The sequence below is a fragment of the Gossypium hirsutum genome, chromosome A08 (genome assembly GCF_007990345.1).
Source record: "Gossypium hirsutum isolate 1008001.06 chromosome A08, Gossypium_hirsutum_v2.1, whole genome shotgun sequence".
Classification (NCBI taxonomy): Eukaryota; Viridiplantae; Streptophyta; class Magnoliopsida; order Malvales; family Malvaceae; genus Gossypium; species Gossypium hirsutum.
In genome coordinates, this window is record NC_053431.1 from 17,593,216 (window position 1) to 17,615,709 (window position 22,494).

The 22,494-nt window shown below is 35.6% G+C and overlaps 1 non-coding gene and 1 pseudogene across 1 annotated transcript; both read left to right on the forward strand.

Annotated features, from left to right (window-relative positions):
* The first annotated feature begins 12,497 nt into the window (after nt 1-12,497).
* LOC121205696 (small nucleolar RNA R71) lies at nt 12,498-12,604 on the forward strand. Its single transcript, XR_005900772.1, has one exon. It is a non-coding gene; the product is annotated as a small nucleolar RNA R71 (small nucleolar RNA).
* A 6,712-nt stretch (nt 12,605-19,316) lies between these two features.
* On the forward strand, nt 19,317-21,247 carry LOC107952409 (probable pectinesterase/pectinesterase inhibitor 7; annotated as a pseudogene).
* The last annotated feature ends 1,247 nt before the right edge of the window (nt 21,248-22,494 follow it).

Genomic DNA, 22,494 nt, shown 5'->3' on the forward strand with positions numbered 1-22,494 from the left:
TATTTTGTACGAAGCCTTTGAGATTGGCTAATATTATTAAAGGCATATGTTATAATGATTCATAATCTAACTGTATGCCATATTTTTGTCTTGGTTTTATTTAATGGTATGTACTATGATTCGGTAATACTCATACCCTGTTCCAGCGACGGATACGGGTAAGGGGTGTTATAGAAACCCTGACATCACAACGTTAACCTAAGATTGTGAAATTCTTACAATTTAGTCCTATTTTGATCTCGAGTTAGTAAAAGAGCTTTCATAAGTTCGTATAAGATCCAAAAATGATTATGTATAATTTTTTACACATGTTTTAGTTATATTTAAGTGTAGAACAATTTGTAATTGAATGTAATTTGATCGTAATTGCTCTAGCAACAAATGTGGCACCTTGTAGCTTGGACCTGACAATCGGGTCGAGTATCGGGGTATTACATTTAAAGCATGGTCAGGATACAAGTGGGATAAGGGGGAGTTCCAAAAAGAGTTCAAAGAGTAGTTTTACCCCTAATATATGGAGAATGAGGCTCGATCTAAATTGCATCAATTTTCACAACAAGGTACAATTCAGGAGTATGTGAAGGAGTTTAATGAACTGATGATCCATACCACTGATTTAAGCAAGAAATAAACATTCTTCTATTTCACGGATGGGGTGAAGTCATGGGTGAAACAAGAATTGGGATGTCGAAGGGTCCAAGAATTGTCCAAAGCTATGATTGTCGCAGAGTCCATGATCGAGCTTGCTCTGAGGAAAGACAAGTTTCAATTTTCCCAACCCAAGGAGAAGGGAAATAGAGGGGAAGATGAAAAGGGCTAGTTGAGTATAGCAGTGGTAATGGTGGCAATAGGAAACCACAAAATAGGAAGGGGAAACCGAACTAGCTGAAGGAAAAAAATAGCGAAGTACAATGCTTCTTATGTGGTAGTCCACATATGGTAAGGGATTGTCTGAAACAATCCATGTTTTCTGCATCAAAAAGAATGATGAGCCAGAAAAAGTGCCCATAAGGCTTGGTTCAATCATGAATTTTTTTAAAGCCAAAAAGGACAAAGAGAGTGAAAAAAAGCAAGTGGAGTGCTTCATATGTTGTGGCCCGAATAGCATGCAAGATTGTCAAAAGTGATCTAAGATACCCGCAAACAGTAAAGAAGAGAATGCAAAGCTTGATGAGAGCGATGATTCAAAACATGGGTCACTGATACCCAATTTTGCAAAAACGAAGAGGGGCCACAAGTATAAAGGGTTAATGTATGTAGACATCAACATCACAGGTCAAAAAAAGAGTGCTCTTATTGATATTGGGGTGTTAGACTTGATCATATCAGAGAAATCTATCGGTAAACTTAGCCTTTCAATTAGCAAATTGACCAAGAAGATCAAAATAGTGAATTCAAAAGGGGTCCCAACTGTGGGAGTAGCATGAGTTGAGCTACAGATTGACCAGTGGAAAGGCAAGAAAGACTTCAAAGTACATCACTTGGATGATTATGACTATGTCCTTGGCTTGAATTTCCTCAAAAAGGTTAATGCTCTATTGGTTCCTTTTGAGGATTGTATTTGTATCTTGGATACTCGACAACAACAATGCGTTATGTCGGTGATTCGGGACTTGATGGGTGGAACCAAGGTACTATCAGCAATTCAGCTAGCCGAAGATATTCATTGTGGGAAGAACATTGACTCGGTAGATTTGAATGCTATAAAGACCCCATTGGAAAAGCTAGAGGTGTGACAAACCGATATGAAGCTTGTTGAGTCATCAGTGGGGCTACCACCAATGAGAAAGGTGGGTTGTGCATCAAACTTTGGAAGAAAAGTAGTGATGTAAATTGGGTAGTTGGAGTGGGTAAAATCAACAAGTGAGATGCATCTCAAACACTTTCCTAGTGTTTTTCATTATGACATACTGTTGGCTTGACAAAGCGGAACGGTGGAAATGTGCAAGTGTACACAATCGTTACAAGTAATAAAGTGACAAGTAAATGTCGAGTTATCGTACCCACAGGGACTGTAAAAAACAATATTTATGAAATTAATTAAAACACTTTGGTGAGGTAAAAATAATTTTGGTTTGAAAAGAGTGATTTATAAACTAAGATTTTAAAACTAAGCAAACAATTTAAATAAAATAAAAGAGTTCTAGTGCACAATTTGAATTAAGATTTAATCAAGATGATATAATTGTGTTGGATTAATTATACCTGTTTAACTTAGAAATATTAAATTCGTGCTTATGCTGTTATGAATAAGTTCACGGCAACCCAGTAATTTGCTAACTTATGAACATATTTACTAATTAAAAAATTCCATTTATCTCTTGAACATATCCCTATGCCAATTCAACCGACTAAACAGATTTAATAAAGTAAACATGCTATCGCACATACATACTTATTGAATTAAATTATCTCTCGCATATTCCTATGTCGATTCAACCAATTAATTCAACTTAATAAACATGTAAAAGACCATGTGAAGTAACAAAGTAGCCATACCCAGAAACAATTTAATCACAACAATCTTGCAAGTTATGCAAGGCATATGTATCGCCAAATACAATGCTGATTTAATTTTCAGTTACCTTAGAAGAATTAAACATGCACTGATTAAGTACTGAGTCCATTAATTGCAATTTCAATCCATTTAAACAATTAATTCTTTAGTTATCTAAACAATTATAATGCCAGATAACCTAAGCATGATTTTACTTAATCAAGCATTTCACTGAGGCCTATAACAGCATAAACACTAATTTAATAATTCAAGTAGGCAAAATATAATCAACCCAACATGAATTAAATTCAAGCTAAATTGATTAAAATAACCATTTCAACAACAATATTTTTCATAGATATGTTCATCATAAAAACAACAGAAATTAAAAAGAAAGGGAACAGAAAGCAAATCCAGTGGTTCTTTGCAGCTTGACTGTTGCTCCGTTCTTAGTCTCCGTTGTCTTCACCGAGCAAGGCTTCTATGAATCCTTGATTGATGCCCAAGATGGCTGAAGAACACCTCTTTCTCAATAGAGGAAATCGGCACAATAGGAAGGGAAAATGGGATGGAAAAATGGAGAGGAAACTTTGAGAGAAGTGAAGAGAGGATGAGATAATGTTGTGGAATGAGGGATGTTGAGGGATGCTTTGAAATGGGAAGAATAGGGTGGATTTTATAGCTTAAGAAGGCTGCTAAAAATAGAAAATTTAGCAGCCAAGAGAGCCCTCCCATGGCCGGCCACACACATGGCAAGGTTGAAGCTTTCAACCTTGCTAAAAATAGGCTAGGGCAAATCTAAAAAGCCTAAAATAAAGGTGGGGTTTGAACATAATTTGGAGGTTTTTCAAGAGCCTTTTTGCAAGCATATTTTATCAGCTAATTTTCTGATTTGGGTCAGCCAATGGATGGTTCTGGTCAGCCCAATTAGTGGCTGGTTCGGCTCACTTCATTCGATTTAACCAGTGCGGTTCACTAGGCCCTTTCTTCATAATTAATTAAAATTAATTTATTTAACCTAAATTAAATAGGAAATAAATTAAAATTAATTTAATTATGAATTAATACACATTTCTAGACCGTCTTGGGTTGGAAATTAATTGGCCTCAATACTTCAAATTGCTCTCGCTTTTGTTCTTCTCGCAGTGTTCACCGGGCCATTTTTCTCCAATTGTGTAATTTTGTCAAAAATAACCAAATTTAATCAAAATTAACTAAAAAAATAATTAAAATTCATAATTTTCATATTTTTAACATAAGTTAATTATTGTATAATATTTAAATATTTTTTTGACAAGAATTTAACCGAATTTGCATGAATTTAGTTAGAATTGGGTATGAAAAAGTATATAAATTTTTGTGTTTCCACACCCCCAAACTTAATTCATTGCTCGTCCCGAGTAATGTGAAAATTTTGAAAAGAATCTCTCGGAAACACCTTTGAAAAATTCCTTCAGAACAACATTTTTCCCAAAATTATGAACTCAAAATATTTATGCTCAAAGACAAGAAATATGTTAGTTATGCTACTTAAGTATGCATATTGCTCAACTTAAATTCAACCACTTATTATTATAGCAAAATTAAGACTAAATGCTTTTGTAATAAAGACATGTTAATCCTTACCAATTTGATTTTTATTCCTTTATTAGAGACTAAGCTGCAATCATTAAGCTTAACTTATGTCTTCATATGTTGATCGTAGCAATTTCTCTCCACTAATGTAGGTAGCATGAGGACTTTGAATCAATAGGTCTTTATCAGGGTTGTAACGTGGCTAGGCTAGGGGTAATAGATGGATAAATTTTGGTAAAAAAAAACCCTAGACTCAGCGTCAATTGAACCTTCGGAGTTTTTACCTTCGATACACCAACTTGACTTTCATATGCTTTTTTTCAAATATATGTGCTTTTTTTTTCAATTAACACGAGCACTTATTTTGTGTACTGCAATTCTCGAGCAATTGATACTTCTTGTCAACTCCCCCAAACTTATTTTAGAACAACATCTAGAATATTACCGAGTCTAGTGTTTGGGACAATTTTAAGATTATTAAGCGAAAAGTAATGGCTAATTATTATAAGGGTCGGAATAAAATCAGGCCATATAGTCTCAAAGTTGGGTTTCAATGGATAAAATATACCATGGTGGGCTTGAAAGGCTCAAACGGTCCAAACAATAGTTGCCTAAATCATTTCCAATGTTTCATGCTCCTTAGGATTTCGCCTCAAGAAACTTACTAAGTCAATTCTAAAGACTTAAACTTTCATGCATACCTAACTTTCCTTAAGAACTAAAAATTTTATGGTACGAATTTGCATGATTTTTTAAAAACACATTCATGTCATTATTAAGCTAACATAATAATTTATTGAAATAATAGAACTTTATTCATACTTAAATTGAGCATACTTAACAGAATTCAAATTTCTGAACAAAATATATCCTAATCATAATTAAAAGAAAAATTTTATCTTGAGTGGAAATAATTCAATTTCTCAGTCCCCCCAATTTAAAATGAACAATGTCCTTATTGTTTAAAGTGAATAGATACTATACACCAGGTAGGATTTTAGAGAAGAGGAGGTGAGTCAATTTGACTGCTTAAGTACCAAGCTCTTTCTAAATCCAATCCTAGACATGTATATATCTATTGCCGCACTTTAAGTTTTGTGACTTGCTCACATTTTATTAGTGATTTTCCTCACTTGTTTTATTATGCAAAAAACAGAAATAAATTTATAATTAAACTTAATCCTAAAATGACCTAAGAACAGAGAAAAAATAAAGTCAAGATCCTCCCTTTATTTATTTGCAGACCCTTCCGTATTTGACCCATCTTTTGCTCCATCACTATTGCCTTTGCATGAATCGCTTTGCTCCTTTTTTGAGAGTGGAGTCCATAGCTCGAATATGAAATCTGGAAATTCAGGCACAAAAATAAATGGGTCATTGTATATTTTCTTAAAAGCACTTCTCATTGAGTCATCCCTTATTTTTTAGTATCTCCAATAGGCTTGTTGCTGCCATTGCATATGTTGCATTAAGTCCATCAGTTTTAATAGCTCATCTCGAAGGTCTGGGCTTGACGATTTAGCTCGAAACATTAAAGTTCCAGCATCCGATTCATCTTTTGGCTCTACTGGGTCCACCTTATCAGGGACTTCAAATGATTACATCGTGGGATCTTCTTCTTCATCAAGTTCCTCAGGCTCTTCACTTTCTTCAACTTGTTGTTATAGAACTGAGTCTCCGGCTACTCGGTAGAGGTCCCAATCTGTAATTGTGCCTTGAGTGTACCCTATCTTCTTGACATTAGCAAGAATTTCTACTTTCAAGCATAGAATAGTTATTGTAAAGGGGAAGTAAGCAGGGCCAGAACGTCTAGCGGCACAGTTTCGAATTTCTTTCAGGATGATCTTTCCCACATCAATGGTCTTACCCGTTAAGATTGAGTATAGTAAGACCATTCGCTCTAATGAAATTGTAGTCCCATGTGAGCTAGGCAGAAGGCTGAAACAGATGAAATAAAACCATACCTTTGCAATAGGTGTTAAGTATTCTCTTCGACACGTTTGGGTTCCTTGTTTCGACACAGTCCAACTGGAACCTTCAACTGTAAGCTCCTCGAGAATTTCTCGCAGATTTTCAGGATTGATATTGCTCATCAATGTGGAATATTCATCATTTTCGAGATCTGGTAATTCAAAGAATTCATTAATAGCATTTGAATTTATCGGCACCTTGATTCCGCGAACTGGAACATCTATCATCTCGCCTAAAGTTAAATTTGCATAAAACTCACGAACTAGTTCCTCGTCCACACTTGGTCTCTTTTCACAAAACAACTCCCAATTTAGGGTTTTAGCAACTTGACGAATACGAGCCATAAAGTCTCGGTAGTTGCTCTCCTTTAAAGTGAAGCCTTTTTCTGGATGCATCTGTTGGTTTTTGAAGATACTTTCATATCTCACTTTGGCTTCTTCACAGTAGAAATTGTTTTGTGTTTCATCAATTTGAGCGGAAGCACGAGTTCTCTTGTGAGGCATGTTTAACCTGATCATAAGATGGAAAAATTAGTTTCTCAATAAATTTTAATAAAAATTATTAGTAATTCAATAATTTGAAAAATTAATTAATTAAAATTAAAATTAAGAAAAACTAGGTCTTACCACCTTTTTTGTAAAAATATAAAAACTCTAGGAATTAGTAATAATAATGAAGAAAAAGATGGGAATTTAAAAGAAGGTTTGGAGGGTTGTGGCTTAGGATGGATGGGAAAGGAATGCCGCACAAGCAGTTAGGGCGTGCGGGCTTGGAGCTTGTGGGAGCAGCGGTGCGCAGTAGGGCTAGTAGCAACATGGGTGTTCGGCAGCAGGTGTGACTCGGGCGAGCGCAGGATGGTGCAGAGGGCAGGTACCGCGCGCGGGGTGAAGGCCTGGTGCGAGCTGAGGCTGGGGCCACACGAGGCAATGCACCGTTGTGCGCAGGACGTGCGTGCGATGGGGCTGGGCGTGTGCTGGCCGACTTCTTGGAGCTGCTACTGCTTGGGATTTCGGCACTTGGGTATTTTGGTGCTTTGGGTTTTAAGTGTTAGGTGAATGGGAAGATGGGTAGTATTTATAGGGGGAGAAATAGGAATTAGAGTAATTCTTAAAACAAATTAATTAATAAAAATTCTGAATTCTAATCCTATATAAAGATAACAACAATTAATAATTAGATATATGCATATATTAAACTAGTAATTGCTATTTAATTTATTAAAACAAAGATAAAATCCTAATTTCATGCTAAATTGATAAAGATTAATATATAAATAGATATAATTATATATTAAAGGTTATCATCTTATTATTAAAACTTATCAAACAAAATCCAAAAATTGATAATAATTAATATATATTATAATGGGTATAATTATATATTAATAATTATCATTTTTTTAACTAAAAACATTTATTCTAGAAGCCCTTTAAAAAAATATTTACAAAAAGAGGCATCTAGTTTTTATTATTTACGAAAAGAGCAATCAAATTTTAAAAATAATTCAATTTAAGTCCCTAGACTTAATGAAAATTAAAAATTGAGTTGCAAATTAAAAATTGGATCAAATTGATCCTTTTATTTGAAAAACAAAAATTTATTTTATTGATTAGGGAAAATTTTCTTGGAAAATTATGTTAAAATAAATTCCTAGGAAAGATTGGAGGGGTCACAAATGGTCCCGCTTAAGTTCCAACCTCCTAGACAGAATTTATTTAAACATACTAAACCCGAAAAATAGACCCTAAATTATTTATTAAACAAAACACGAAAATTATTAAATATCTGACAAAATGAACGAGACGTTATCCCGTTCGGTTTTATTCCCCCAATAGTGATTTTAGCTTACCTGGACTTCAATCTCGAGTTGTACAACAATACTTGCTGACCTGCTTCAAATTCTCGAACCCGGATGTGTTTGTCATGCCATTTCTTGAGTCTCTCTTTGAGCAATTCGGCATTTTCATATAAGAACATTCAGAATTCTTCTAACTCGTTGAGTTGGAACATCCGTCTTTCTTTTGCGAGCTTAGGATCTAAGTTGAGTCGTCGAAGAGCCCAGTAAACTTTGTGCTCTAACTCCAAAGGTAGATGACATGCTTTACAGAAAACTAGCCTATAGGGTGACATCCCTAAAGGTGTCTTGTACGCTGTCCTATAGGCCCATAAAGCGTCATTTAGTCTTTTGGACCAGTCTTGTTGGTTAGGGCAAACTACCTTCTCCAATATGCCCTTGATTTCTTTATTTGCCAGTTCAGCTTGTCCATTCGTCTGCAGATGGTAAGCCGTTACAACCTTGTGTTTCACCCCGTGCTTGTCTAGTAACCATTTTAACCACTTGTTCACAAAGTGGGACCCTTCATCACTAATGATGGCTCTCGGGGTTCCAAACCTTGTGAACACGTGTTTCTGCAAAAACTTTATCACAACCCTAGCATCGTTTGTCGGATATGCCTCTGCCTCGACCCACTTGGACATATAATCTACTGCGACCAGTATATACTTGTGACCAAAAGACGAAGAAAAGGGCCCGAAAAAATCAATACCCCAAACATTGAATAATTCGACCTCAATGATGTTTGTTTGAGGCATCTCATTTTTGTTGGTGACATTTCCAACTCTTTGACATCCGTCACAACTCTTTACATATATATATGCATCCTTGAATAGTGTTGGCCAAAAGAATCTGGGTTGCAATACTTTGGCTGCAGTACGAGTTCCTCCGAAATGACCCCCACTTGGGGCTGAGTGACAGTGGTATAGAATCTTCGGTATTTCTTCTTCTGCCACGCATCTCCTAATCATCTGATCTGTACACTTTTTAAACAGATATGGTTCCTCCCAGAAATAGTACTTCACATCGTGAAGAAACTTTCTCCTTTGTTGATATGTCTTATCATACAGCATTAAACCACAAGCTAAAAAATTAGCAATATTAGCAAACCAAGGGGTATTATGGACATGACTTACCTTCAGTATATGTTCATCTGGAAATGTTTCTTGAATCGGTACAAGTGGAGAATTCCCTTCTTGCGGCTCCAATCTAGACAAGTGATCTACTACTTGGTTTTCTACTCCCTTTCGATCTTGAATTTCCAAATCGAACTCTTGAAGTAGTAGTTCCCCTCGAATCAACCTCGGCTTAGCGTCTTTCTTAGCAAGTAAATATTTAATTGTCGAGTGGTCTGTATAGACAGTTACCTTGGTACCTACAAGATAAGATCGAAACTTGTCGAAAGCAAATATGATAGCAAGTAACTCTTTTTTTGTTACTGTATAGTTTAACTGAGCTCCTGTCAGAGTTCGGCTTGCATAGTAGATGGGATGAAAAACTTTGTTCCTTCGCTGGCCCATGACAGCTCCTATTGCGAAGTCACTTGCGTCACACATCAATTCAAATGGCAAGTCCCAGTCTGGTGTGACAATTATGGGTGCCGTGACTAATCGATTCTTCAATTCATTAAAAGCTTTTAAGCATTCTTCATTAAATTTGAATATTGTGTCCTTCTCCAATAATTTGCATAAAGGTTTAGCAACTTTGGAGAAGTCCTTGATAAATCTTCAATAGAACCCGACGTGGCCCAAAAAGCTCCTAACACCCTTTACAGATGTTGGAGATGGGAGTTTCTCAATAACATCTACTTTTTCTTTGTCTACCTCGATCCCATGTCTTGTTATCCGATGCCCCAGAACGATACCTTCTCGTACCATAAAATGGCACTTTTCCCAGTTAAGGACTAGGTCTGTTTCTTCGCATCACCTAAGCACCTTAGCCAGATTGGCTAAGCAATCATCGTACGTATCTCCAAACACTGAAAAGTCATCCATGAAAACTTCCAAAAATTTCTCAACCATGTCAGTGAAAATAGACATCATACATCTTTGAAATGTAGCAGGTGCATTACATAAACCAAATGGTATGCGTCTAAATGCTAATGTACCGTACGGGAAAGTGAATATGGTCTTGTGTTGATCTTCCGGTGCTACCGTAATCTGGTTGTACCCTGAGTAACCATCGAGAAAATAGTAGTAATCTCGCCCCGAGAGTCTATCCAGCATCTGGTCTAAGAAAGGCAAAGGGAAGTGATCTTTCCTAGTTGCCTTGTTCAGCTTCCGGTAATCGATGCAGATTCTCCATCCCGTAACTGTTCCAATCGGTATCAACTCGTTATTCTCATTCTCTATGACCGTGATACCTCTTTTCTTTGGTACGCACTGAACCGAACTTACCCATGAACTGTCTGAAATAGGGTAAATGATACCCGCATCTAACCACTTGATAATCTCTTTTTTCACTACGTCCTTCATGATGGAGTTTAGCCTTCGTTGTCCATCAATCATCCCTTTTTCACCATCTTCCAAGATGATCTTGTGCATGCATACAGATGGACTAATACCGTGAATATCGGCTATGGTTCATCCGATAGCCTTCTTAAATTGTTTCAGAACTAAGATAAGTTTCTCTTGTGGCTCAGTAGTTAACTCTGCTGAAACAATCATAGGCAGAGTAAAAGCGTCACCTAAATAAACATATTTTAAATGAGAAGGTAATACTTTGAGTTCTAGTTTAGGTGGCTCCTCGATTGACGCTTTCGGTTGTGTGTAATCTCTTTCCTCTAAATCTAAAGATTCAAAACGGGATTGTGGATTAAATCCCTTTTGATTAGCTTCTAGCAAAGCTAAGTTTCCATCCTCCTCTTCATCACTTGGAAAATTCTTTCCAGAGGATCCTCAACAGAGTTGAGTTCCTTCTCCACTATTAAATCCAGTAAGTTGGATACTGCAGAACAATCATCTATTGTGTTAGGAAATCACATTGACTTGAAAACGTTAAATGTTACCTGATCGTCCTAAACGCGCATAGTAAGTTTGCCCTTCTGCACATCAATAAGTGTCCTTTCGGTTGCTAAGAACGGTCTCCCCATGATAATTGGTACTTCTTTGTCTGCTTCGAAATCTAAAATTACAAAATTAGCAGGAAAGATAAACTTATCTACACGTACCAATACGTCATCGATTTTTCCTTCTAGATGTGCTAAGGATCAATCTGCTAGCTGAAGTGTAATCGTAGTAGGTCGAACTTCACCTATCCCTAACATCTTAAATATTAACATAGGCATCAAGTTGATACTTGCGCCCAAGTCACATAGTGCCTTACCACAATAAGCTGCTCCAATGTTGCATGGAATAGTAAAACACCCAGGATCCTTCAGCTTAAGGGGTAATTTGTCTTGAAGATATGCACTGCATTCCTTCGTCAAAGCTATCGTCTCAAATTCTCCAAGTCTTCGCTTCTTGGATAGGATGTCTTTCATGAATTTTACGTAATTTGGCATTTGTTCAAGTGCTTCAACCAACGGGATGTTGATATGAAGTTGCTTGAGTGCGTCAAGAAACTTCTTGAATTGGACCTCCTATTTTTACTTCTGGAGTCTTTGAGGATAAGGTGGTGGGGGTTTAAATATTGGAGTTGGTACTGGTTGGTTTGTCTTTGGCGGCAATTTTGCTGCTAACGGAATGGTTGGCTGATCAGAATTGGCTGGTTCTGAGGTTACCTTTTCAGGTATTGTAGGTTCTGGTTCTAGTGGAATAGGAACTTCAACACTCGATTGAACTTCTTCCGAATCTTGAGCTTCAGCATGCTCCTTTTCAGCTTCAATGATGTTGGGCTCTACCGTTTTTCCGCTCTTCAATGTTAGTGCTTTACAATGCTCCTTCCCTAGATTTCTCGGATTTTTCGTATCACTAGGTAAAGCATCTTGTGGACGGTTCCTAAGTTCAGTAGCAAGCTGGCCCACTTGATTCTCTAAATTCCTTAGAATGGCGTCATTCTTCGCCATGTATGCCTTCAATAAATTCTCTAAGCTATTGGACGATTCAGCCTGAACTGGTTTCTGAACTTGTTGTAAAAAACTAGGCGGCTGGGTTGGTCTAGGTTGGGCATAGTTGTTACTGCCTCCAGCACCTTGGTTACTCCAAGAAAGATTGGGGTGATTTTGCCATGATGGGCTGTAAAAGTTGGATTGCAGCCCTTGCCTTCCTCGGTTCTGGTTCTGATTACCTATGTACTACATGGATTCTGGGTTTGACGGACATTCTTCAAACACGTCCTTCCCCGCAATAGACACAGGCTATATTCTCATATTGGTTAGGTGGTTGAGCTGCAAAACTGTTAGACCGATTAGTGGTAAGATTCTTTAACATTGAAGATATCGAAGATACTTGGGATGCAAGTGAAGTGAGAGCGTCCACTTCATGGATTCCAGCAACTCGTCTTCCTGACGTTGCTTGATTGGTTGGCCACTGATAATTGTTACTGGTGATCCTCTCGATGATTTCATAAGCCTCATTGTAAGACTTAGATAAGATAGCACCATTAGCAGAAGCATCTACTACCCTCCTTGCGTGAGCGTTGAGACCATTGTAAAATGTCTTAAGTTGGATGCAATGCGGAATTCTGTGATGGGGGCACTTTCGTAATAACTTTTTGAATCTTTCCCATGCTTCATACAAGGACTCATCATCCATTTGTTGGAAAGCAGTAATCTCATTTCTCAGCTTAGCATTCTTGCTAGGTGGGAAATACTTCACAAGAAATCTCTCTGCTAACTCTTGCCATGTAGAAATCTAGTTCGATGGCAGTGAGTTTAACCAGGCTCAAGCTCTGTCCCTCAGCGAGTATGGGAACAATTTTAATCGTAATGCATCTTCGGGTACTCCGGCTAGCTTGAAAGAGTCGCTCACCTCCATAAACAGTCTTAAATGAAGATGAGGATCTTCAGTTGGCATTCCACTGAACTGGCACACTGTCTGAAGCATCTGGAACATGACTAGCTTCAGCTTGAATTGTTGTGCCTCGATCTCAGGTCTTCTAATACCTGGATTAAGGTCATTAACAACTGGCACGGCATATTGTCGTAAAGCTCTATCCCTATCATCAGCAATAAGGATAGGATTTTGAGCAAGGTTTGCTCCGTTTCCTTGATTGATATTCTCGAAATTCATCTCTTCAGTCTTTCTCTGGTTCGCTTGCCTTCTTCATTGGCGAAAGGTTCGTTCTATTTCAGGGTCCATTGGGAGTAAGTCAATAATTCAGTTAATACTCATAAACACCTAAAATAATCAGAGAAGAATTAATTAAGTAAGTAAAATTGAACAGGAAAATAAAAGAACCAAAATGTAAACATAAAATCACAAATAATGTTTTTTTTTAAAACAGTCCCCGGCAATGGCGCCAAAAACTTGGAGTAGTGATTTATAAACTAAGATTTTAAAACTAAGCAAACAATTTAAATAAAATAAAAGAGTTCTAGTGCACAATTTGAATTAAGATTTAATCAAGATGATATAATTGTGTTGGATTAATTATACCTATTTAACTTAGAAATATTAAATTTGTGCTTATGCTGTTATGAATAAATTCACGGCAACCCAGTAATTTGCTAACTTATGAACATATTTACTAATTAAAAAATTCCATTTATCTCTTGAACATATCCCTATGCCAATTCAACCGACTAAACAGATTTAATAAAGTAAACATGCTATCGCACATACATACTTATTGAATTAAATTATCTCTCGCATATTCCTATGTCGATTCAACCAATTAATTCAACTTAATAAACATGTAAAAGACCATGTGAAGTAACAAAGTAGCCATACCTTGAAACAATTTAATCACAACAATCTTGCAAGTTATGCAAGGCATATGTATCCCCAAATACAATGCTGATTTAATTTTCAGTTACCTTAGAAGAATTAAACATGCACTGATTAAGTACTGAGTCCATTAATTGCAATTTTAATCTGTTTAAACAATTAATTCTTTAGTTATCTAAACAATTATAATGCCAGATAACCTAAGCATGATTTTACTTAATCAAGCATTTCACTGAGGCCTATAACAGCATAAACACTAATTTAATAATTCAAGTAGGCAAAATATAATCAACCCAACACAAATTAAATTCAAGCTAAATTGATTAAAATAACCATTTCAAAAACAATATTTTTCATAGGTATGTTCATCATAAAAACAACAGAAATTAAAAAGAAAGGGAACAGAAAGCAAATCCAGTGTTTCTCTGCAGCTTGACTGTTGCTCCGTTCTTAGTCTCAGTTGTCTTCGCCGAGCAATGCTTCTATGAATCCTTGATTGATGCCCAAGATGGCTGAAGAACACCTCTTTCTCAAGAGAGGGAATCGGCACAAGAGGAAGGGAAAATGGGATGGAAAAATGGAGAGGAAACTTTGAGAGAACTGAAGAGAGGATGAGAGAATGCTGTGGAATGAGGGATGTTGAGGCATGCTTTGAAATGGGAAGCATAGGGTGGCTTTTATAGCTGAAGAGGGCTGCTAAAAATAGCAAATTTAGCAGCCAAGAGAGCCTTCCCATGGCCAGCCACACATGGCAAGGTTGAAGCTTTCAACTTGCTAAAAATAGGCTGGGGCAAATCTACAAAGCCTAAAATAAAGATGGGGTTTGAACGTAATTTGGAGGTTTTTCAAGGGCCTTTTTGCAAGAATATTTTATCAGCTAATTTGCTGATTTGGGTTAGCCAATGGACGGTTCTGGTCAGCCCAATTAGTGGCTGGTTCGGCTCACTTCATTCAGTTCAACTAGTGCAGTTCACTAGGCCCTTTCTTCATAATTAATTAAAATTAATTCATTTAACCTAAATTAAATAGGAAATAAATTAAAATTAATTTATTATGAATTAATACACATTTCTAGACCATCTTGGGTTGGAAATTAATTGGCCTCAATACTTCAAATTGCTCTCGGTTTTGTTCTTCTCGCAGTGTTCACCGGGCCCTTTTTCTCCAATTGTGTAATTCTGTCAAAAATAACCAAATTTAATCAAAATTAACTAAAAAAATTAATTAAAATTCATAATTTTCATATTTTTAACATAAGTTAATTATTTTATAATATTTAATTATTTTTTTGACAAGAATTTAACCGAATTTGCATGAATTTAGTTAGAATTGGGTATGAAAAAATATATAAATTTTTGTGTTTCCACAAAGACATAGTGCCCTTTTTAGAGTTCTGAAACAAGTAAACCGATGGGCTTACAAACCGAAGTTCGTGGGAAAACTCAAGGTTAACCCAATGTTTAACGTGAGCACATCAAAGCCTATTTGTGCGGATTAAGGGAATCCTAATCAAGGCAAGTCACAATGTGGGCAAGTAAGAACGGTGGGCTTTTGCAAATGAGATGTACCAAGAAGTGGAACGGTTCGATTTAGGAGATGACGAAAGCAGAGATAAGTGTTTCGAGGGGTGGATAACCTGACACAGAGGCTAGTGAGGAATTGGCCGAGGCATTGAGAAAGTTCTAAGGCGAGTCAAACCAATATCATTCCGAGAATGTAACAAGGGAGTTACAAGTATGGATGAGGGAGAATGTCATGGGCCGTGGATCAAAGCCCGTGACGAATGCACACAGAGTAACCTATAGAGGCCCATTAATGAAATGAGGCTCATTCGACCCACTTGAATTGACTTCATTCATGGAACATATGGAAAAAACCATTTAGTTAAAGACTTGGTGGCCCAGTGAAGTACTTAAGGAAAATTAGGGTTGCCATTGGTAAATATGGAAAGTAATCTTAGAAGATTCGTAATCTGATAAAATTTTATTTTGTAATCTTAAAGGATTGAGTTAATTCCTTAAGAATCTCAATTGTAGATAGCTTTAATCTTGACTATCGATGTAACTTAATATGTATTGTTTGTTATGGGGGAGCTCAACTATAAATTGAGGTATTTCCCCTCATTTGTAAGGACTCAGTTGTGATCCTTCGAAGTAATAGAGATACTTTGAGAGCATTTACTGAAACACCTTGTGTGTGCTGCTTTCTTATAGCATTTTTTTGTTCTTTTGTTGCTCTTTCGTTTTGAGTTGCTTCCTTTTTATTTTTGGTGCCTTAGAGAATTTCTATCAAGAATTCTCACTTTGCGAGAGTTAGGCTGACTTAGGTAGATTTAAACCCAAGAAATTGCATAAGGCCGTACGAATTGTGAGACTAAATTTCTAACACAATGACAGTGGCCCTTATCTTGGCCTTCCAATAACATAGTTAGTCCTTCCAATATCACATATGTGGTAACTGATGAACCTTCAATTGAAAATTGACAGTACTTTCACTTAGTACGTTAAGTGTCTAACACTAATACCAATTGATAGTTCGTTGACTTTTTTGCCTATTAGATATTTGTTTAGTCGCAACTGGATGTAGTAACTACTAGTAGGAAAATAGAGATGGACTCCAGAAAATTTTTCACACTATTTGAAAACATCCTACGCCTATGGAGCCTTGCTTAGTGACTAATCCATTATAAACAACAAGTACACACTATGATTTAAGTTCTACCCACTCACCAAGTTGCAATCTCACTCGTATACTTCGACCTAAATCACTCTCACTCTAAAACTTTCACCCTAAAATATTTGATGTAAACTGATGAAGACAAATCAATTTACTAATAATTTTGCACTAACAAAAAATTCTTAATTGAACAAGTAAAATGCTCTCTAATTGTACATTTAACATATACAAATCATCCACTATATATGCATAATAGATTTGTTTAATTACAATTAATATCAATCTTTAATTCTACTATTATAACCACTTAAAAAGATATTCAATACAATGTATTATTTGGTAAAGATTTTCTAATTAAAAGATCAAATCTTCTATTTGAAAGAACTTCAATTATATTAAAAAATTGAATTCAATCTTCGCTTAGCTTGATTTTCGTAGTTAAAGTGTGCTGATAAAAAGTCGACTAAAAATTAACAATTAAAGGTAATGCAATTCATGATGGTCTGCGGTTTCTTTTTTTTTCAATTGCTATTGGTTTTGTAATATATAATTGACATTACCAGGTAATATACGTAGCATATATATCTATAGTATTAGATATTTTAGATTAATGATTACTTGCAAATGTTTGAACCATACAACATGGGTTATGTAAAATTTAAAATATGATATTCATATAAAAAAAGCGAATTTAGAATTAATTTAAGTAGTTTTAATAATTTTTTATAAGACGTAGTAATGTTCTGTTTTCAGTTTTACATAAGGTCAAAACTTGAAATTGAGAAAGTAGATTTACGAAGCTCCAGAGGCTCTAAAGAAAGTGATATTAATATCTTTCATTTGGTCACATTTCTTGAGCGTCAATTTTCCACAACTTAAATAAAGCAAAGAACTAAAATTGTTAATGAGATAGGAAGGCGGCGTGGTCCAGTGCTGAAGATCAACCCCGGTGATATTATGGGAAAACCAAATGGCAATTTGGCACCCTGTTTGGGTGTTGAAACTTTGAAACTTCAAAATACACCAATTCTTTTTTATAATTACAAGGGTAAACTACACAAATCATCATTCAAATTTTAAACACAAATCATCATTCAAATTTTAAAAGTTTTTATTTTAAGCTCCAGAAGAACAAAAAAGATTGAATTAATCATCATTCAAATTTTAAAAGTTTTTATTTTAAGCTCCAGAAGAACAAAAAAGATTGAATTAATCAAAGACAAGGCCGAAGTTCCCAGGTCTACCCTTGACCTCTTCCCTTCAAGCTCATCTAAACAAATAACTTTCTTTCAAAATCTTTGCTTTTTCTCTTTTGTAATAGCTGTAATAGTAAAGCTAAAATTTTTGTACAAATTTCATGGTTTTTATATTTGTGGGTTTTAAGTTTTAGGCATTGGTTATTCTTTTCTAGAAATTGTTGTTAAGGGATTTAAATGGTTGTCAATTCCTCATATCTCTAATTGTTGCATGTTATTTATGCTCTTAGGACATTAATGTGGGTGTTTAAATTATAAATTTTTTTTTAGTGTTTAAAATAAAAATTTTTAAAAGTTAATAACTATTTGTATAGTTTAGCCTAATTATAGTGTTCGTTTCATACATGTTGGAATATAGTTTTGGGGGAAGTTTCGTTGTCTCCACAGCACATGTTCAAGCTATATAAATGTAAGAACTGAAACATTGATAAATCTAAATATAGTTGCTTAGCTGTTCCGGCAGCACATGTTTCCGCATTGACGGCCTCCATGGGCTTTCAAAGAGGTCGCAAGTTTCTTTCTTTGAATTACGCGAGACCCACTTGCAAATTTATGAAATATTGTTATGTGTTCGAAGGCTTGCTTGATAATGAGAAGCTTTGACAAACTTAGCATCAACATAAATCTCCAAACAGTTCTCATGGTCTCTGCAGCCTGCAACGCGTATTCTAGTCAGATCTCGAGTATACTTGCACTATTTTAGCCTTATTGACATACTATACTGATATTTTAAAGATAAACTTGACAATTAGTTATGCTAATATTAATCATAATCCTCCAGGATAACATGTATATGATAGAAAATAGTTAATCCCAGTGAGATCACAAGTCAATAGATGTTTTTGTCCTGATGTCTATTCGTCTCCTTATAGTTGTGGTATCAATCGATCACCCACATTCTTTTGCCTGAGTTTGTTAATGTTAAGTCGAAAACACACGTAGAATAACATCTTTTGAGCGTGTTGACTCCAGTGTATTATAGCTTTTTCCTTTATTTTATTCCATTTTCCAATCATTCTGCCTTCGTGGTTGCCAAATCCACCGTCATTAACCTAACCGCACTCTTTGTGGCAAATACTAGTGGAGAAGTGTAGCAAATTTGGAAGAAAAAGTTTACTTTCTAGACTTGGAAAGTTTGAATGCATTACTTATTGCGACATCAGCGTTGGGTCTTTTAGCTAAAGTAAATGAGTCGTTTAATGATGACTTAATTAGACGATAAACTATTATTTCTTTAGTGAGGCTTAATCTAAAGCTTTAAAACTTTCAATCTTTTTCTTGTCATTAAACTGATGTTATATAGGCAATATTATTCTATATTTCTTAAATTTTTATTTCTAGTGCTGAGTTTTTTACTCAGATAATGAATCCAATGGGGCAATTAGGCTAATTAAAAACTCCTAAACATATCCCACGATCGTGCATGGAAATTAGGCAACTAGGATATCGCATGACCCAGAAATAAGCTACGTTATGTTTTGACTTTTATGGTGGTGGTAATATTGAATAATTGCTTAACAGCTAGCTTGACGTCCTGATGATGGATCTGAAAATTGGGACATCAAACCCGAGAAATACAAAGTCTTTTTTAAATAAAGTCTTAGCATTTGAAATCAATTTATAAATCTAATGGCTTACTTTACCCTCAAAAACTGCCTAGCGGTCTTTCTCCCCTTTAAATACACCTACTCCACGAAGATAAAAATTAAAAGCAATGGCCCAGCTCTGCTCTATTCTAACATTATGTCTAATCTTTCTTGTTCCTTTCTTCCTTTCTTCTTCTTTTGCAGGTGTTCCTCCTTCGGCTCCTGTCTCAGCAGGAACAATTTGCAAGTCCACTCCAAAACCATCTTATTGCAGAGCTGTGCTCCCTAACCACACCACCAATGTCTACAACTACGGTCGATTCTCTATCCGCAAATCTCTATCACAGTCCCGAAAATTCCTCAAGCTAGTGGAGAAGTATTTAAGAAAATACCAACCCTCGTTACCAACATCCGCAATTCATGCTTTGCAAGATTGCCGCTTCTTAACTGTTCTAAACATTGATTTCCTTTTGAGCTCATTTAAAACTGTCAATGGCAGTAGTACAACTCTGTCCCTGGTAGAAGCTGATGACATACAAACCTTCGTTAGCGCTATTCTAACTAACCAGCAGACCTGTTTAGACAGCATACAATCGACTGCCTCAACTTGGAGTATAAGGAACGGCCTTTCAGTTCCTCTGTCAAATGACACAAAGCTTTATAGTGTTTCTCTAGCACTTTTCACTAAAGGATGGGTTCCTAAGAAGAAGAGGAAGGCCACATGGAAGCCTAGAAACAAACAACGAGGTTTCAAACGTGGACGTTTGCATCTAAAAATGTCTAGTCGAACACGCTCAATTTATGAGACTGTAAGCAGAAGAAAGCTTCTTCAAACGACTGACAGCACTGATGAAGAGGTATTGGTGAGTGACATTGTGACAGTGTTTCAAGACGGTAGTGGTAATTTTACTACCATTGATGATGCTATAACTGCAGCTCCCAACAACACCAATGGTGTAAATGGTTACTTCTTGATTTACATCTCTGGTGGTGTATATCAAGAGTACATTTCCATCGCTACGAACAAAAAATACTTGATGATGATTGGTGATGGTATCAATCAGACAATTATCACTGGAAATCGTAACGTAGTTGATGGGTGGACAACATTTAACTCTGCAACTTTTGGTAAGTTTTAATTAAAAAAAAAACCTTTTGAAGTAACTACATTAACTTAAATCTGATAGGGTTGGCTTAATATTACAGCTGTGGTGGCTCCAAATTTTATTGCGGTAAACATAACTTTTCAAAACACGGCTGGAGCAATCAAGTATCAAGCCGTTGCAGTTCGAAATGGGGCTGACTTGTCAGTATTCTATAGCTGCAGTTTCGAAGGATACCAAGATACTCTATATACTCATTCCTTAAGACAGTTTTATAGAGAATGTGATATATATGGTACTGTTGATTTCATATTTGGAAATGCTGCCGTTGTTTTTCAGAACTGCAACATATATCCTCGACGACTTCAATGCCATCACTGCACAGGGTCGGACAGATCCAAACCAAAACACAGGCACATCAATTCATGATTGCAACATCATGGCTGCTGATGATTTGGCCTCTAGCAATACCACTTTCAAAACATATTTAGGGAGACCATGGAAGGAGTACTCAAGGACTGTATACATGCAGAATTTCATGGACAGTTTAATAAACCCTGCTGGTTGGAAAGAATGGAATGGAGATTTTGCCTTGAATACGTCATACTATGCTGAATATAACAACAATGGACCCGGTTCTAACACTTCCAATAGGATCACTTGGTCTGGTTACCATGTAATAAATGCAACCGATGCTACTAACTTTACTGTGTCTAGCTTTTTGCTGGGAGACAATTGGTTATTAGATACAGGTGTCCCTTACAATGCAAGCTTAATATAGGCAACTAATTAATTCATGAGTCAAACGTTAATTCATTTTTTTTCTCTTTTGGTCATTGTTCTATGATGTAATAATTAAGCATGAATAACTAAATACTCAAAGTGTTTAGCTTGTTAGCAATCCAACGTAATTTGATATTACTATTTATCTGAAGATAATTATAAACCTAGCTCAAAAATAATTTGGTAAGGAAAAATTGCTCCAAGGCCAAATCATTAGTAGCTATGATGTTGCAATCATGAATTGATATGTATATTATGATTGAATTAATATTAATAATTCAAGGCCTATGAGGATAAGGGGAATAAATATTGCACTGAAGTAGCATATCAATTTAATAATCATCACCAATCATCTTAAAGAAAAAGCATTTAAAACCACTGCCTAATCGCCTTACTATCCCCTCTAACAATTCACCCAAACAACAATAACAAATAAAAAAACTCACTCTTCATTCATCAGCTCCCATTTTTATTGTAGACTTTTGACATTTATGAATGTCAATATCTGCTTAAATTAGATTCAGGTGGTTAGACCTACAAATAATTAATAGAGAGTCATAAATAAATAAATAAGAATTCAATACTAATAAGTGTTGAGTTTAGTCTAAGGTCAAGGGTAAATTTATAATTTCCTTTGAAGGGTCAAATTTGAATTATAACTTTTTGAGAGAACTAATAATGTAATTTCTTCATTGTATTATTGTAAGATTTTACAATTTTCTAAAAAACAAATTATAGATTTTTTATTTTTGGAAAGAGCATAATTGAATTTTAAATTTTAGGAAGAGCCGAAATGACTAATAGAGTATTTTTTTTTGGGGGGAGGATAGGTCCCTTGCCCCCTTCTAGTTTCTCCCTTAGCTAAGGTATTACTAATTCACTCTAGTCCAAGCCTCCTGAATTTGATTCAAGAATAACTCCACACCCACAGGTGTTGAGTTTCCCTAATTATCAATTTTACTAATACAATATCACATTTCAAGAACTCAACAGCCAGAAGTGTCTAGTTCTCAGTTAATTTTTTTTATAAAACCTGTAAGTACTCGTTCCCCTTTATTTTTTCACAAACCTAAAGTTCTATTACAACGAATGTCGAGTTTTAACCCCCCCATGTTATTTTTTAACCTTATACCTTCAATTCTACAATCTAAAACCCTTACAATCATCTAAACCCTAAATACTTTTCGAGTGTTGAGTGCGTTTATAGGTTTAGGCTAACATTAAATTAATAGATTTTATATATGATAAGTGTATGTAATAGTTCTTGAGATATTTGGTTAATAGCAAAAGAAACGAAGTTAGTGTCTCGCTTCATTTGATGCATCATTTCAATTAGATTTTTTTATTTTTTATTTATATTGAAATAGAAGCTAAGGAGGTGGCCG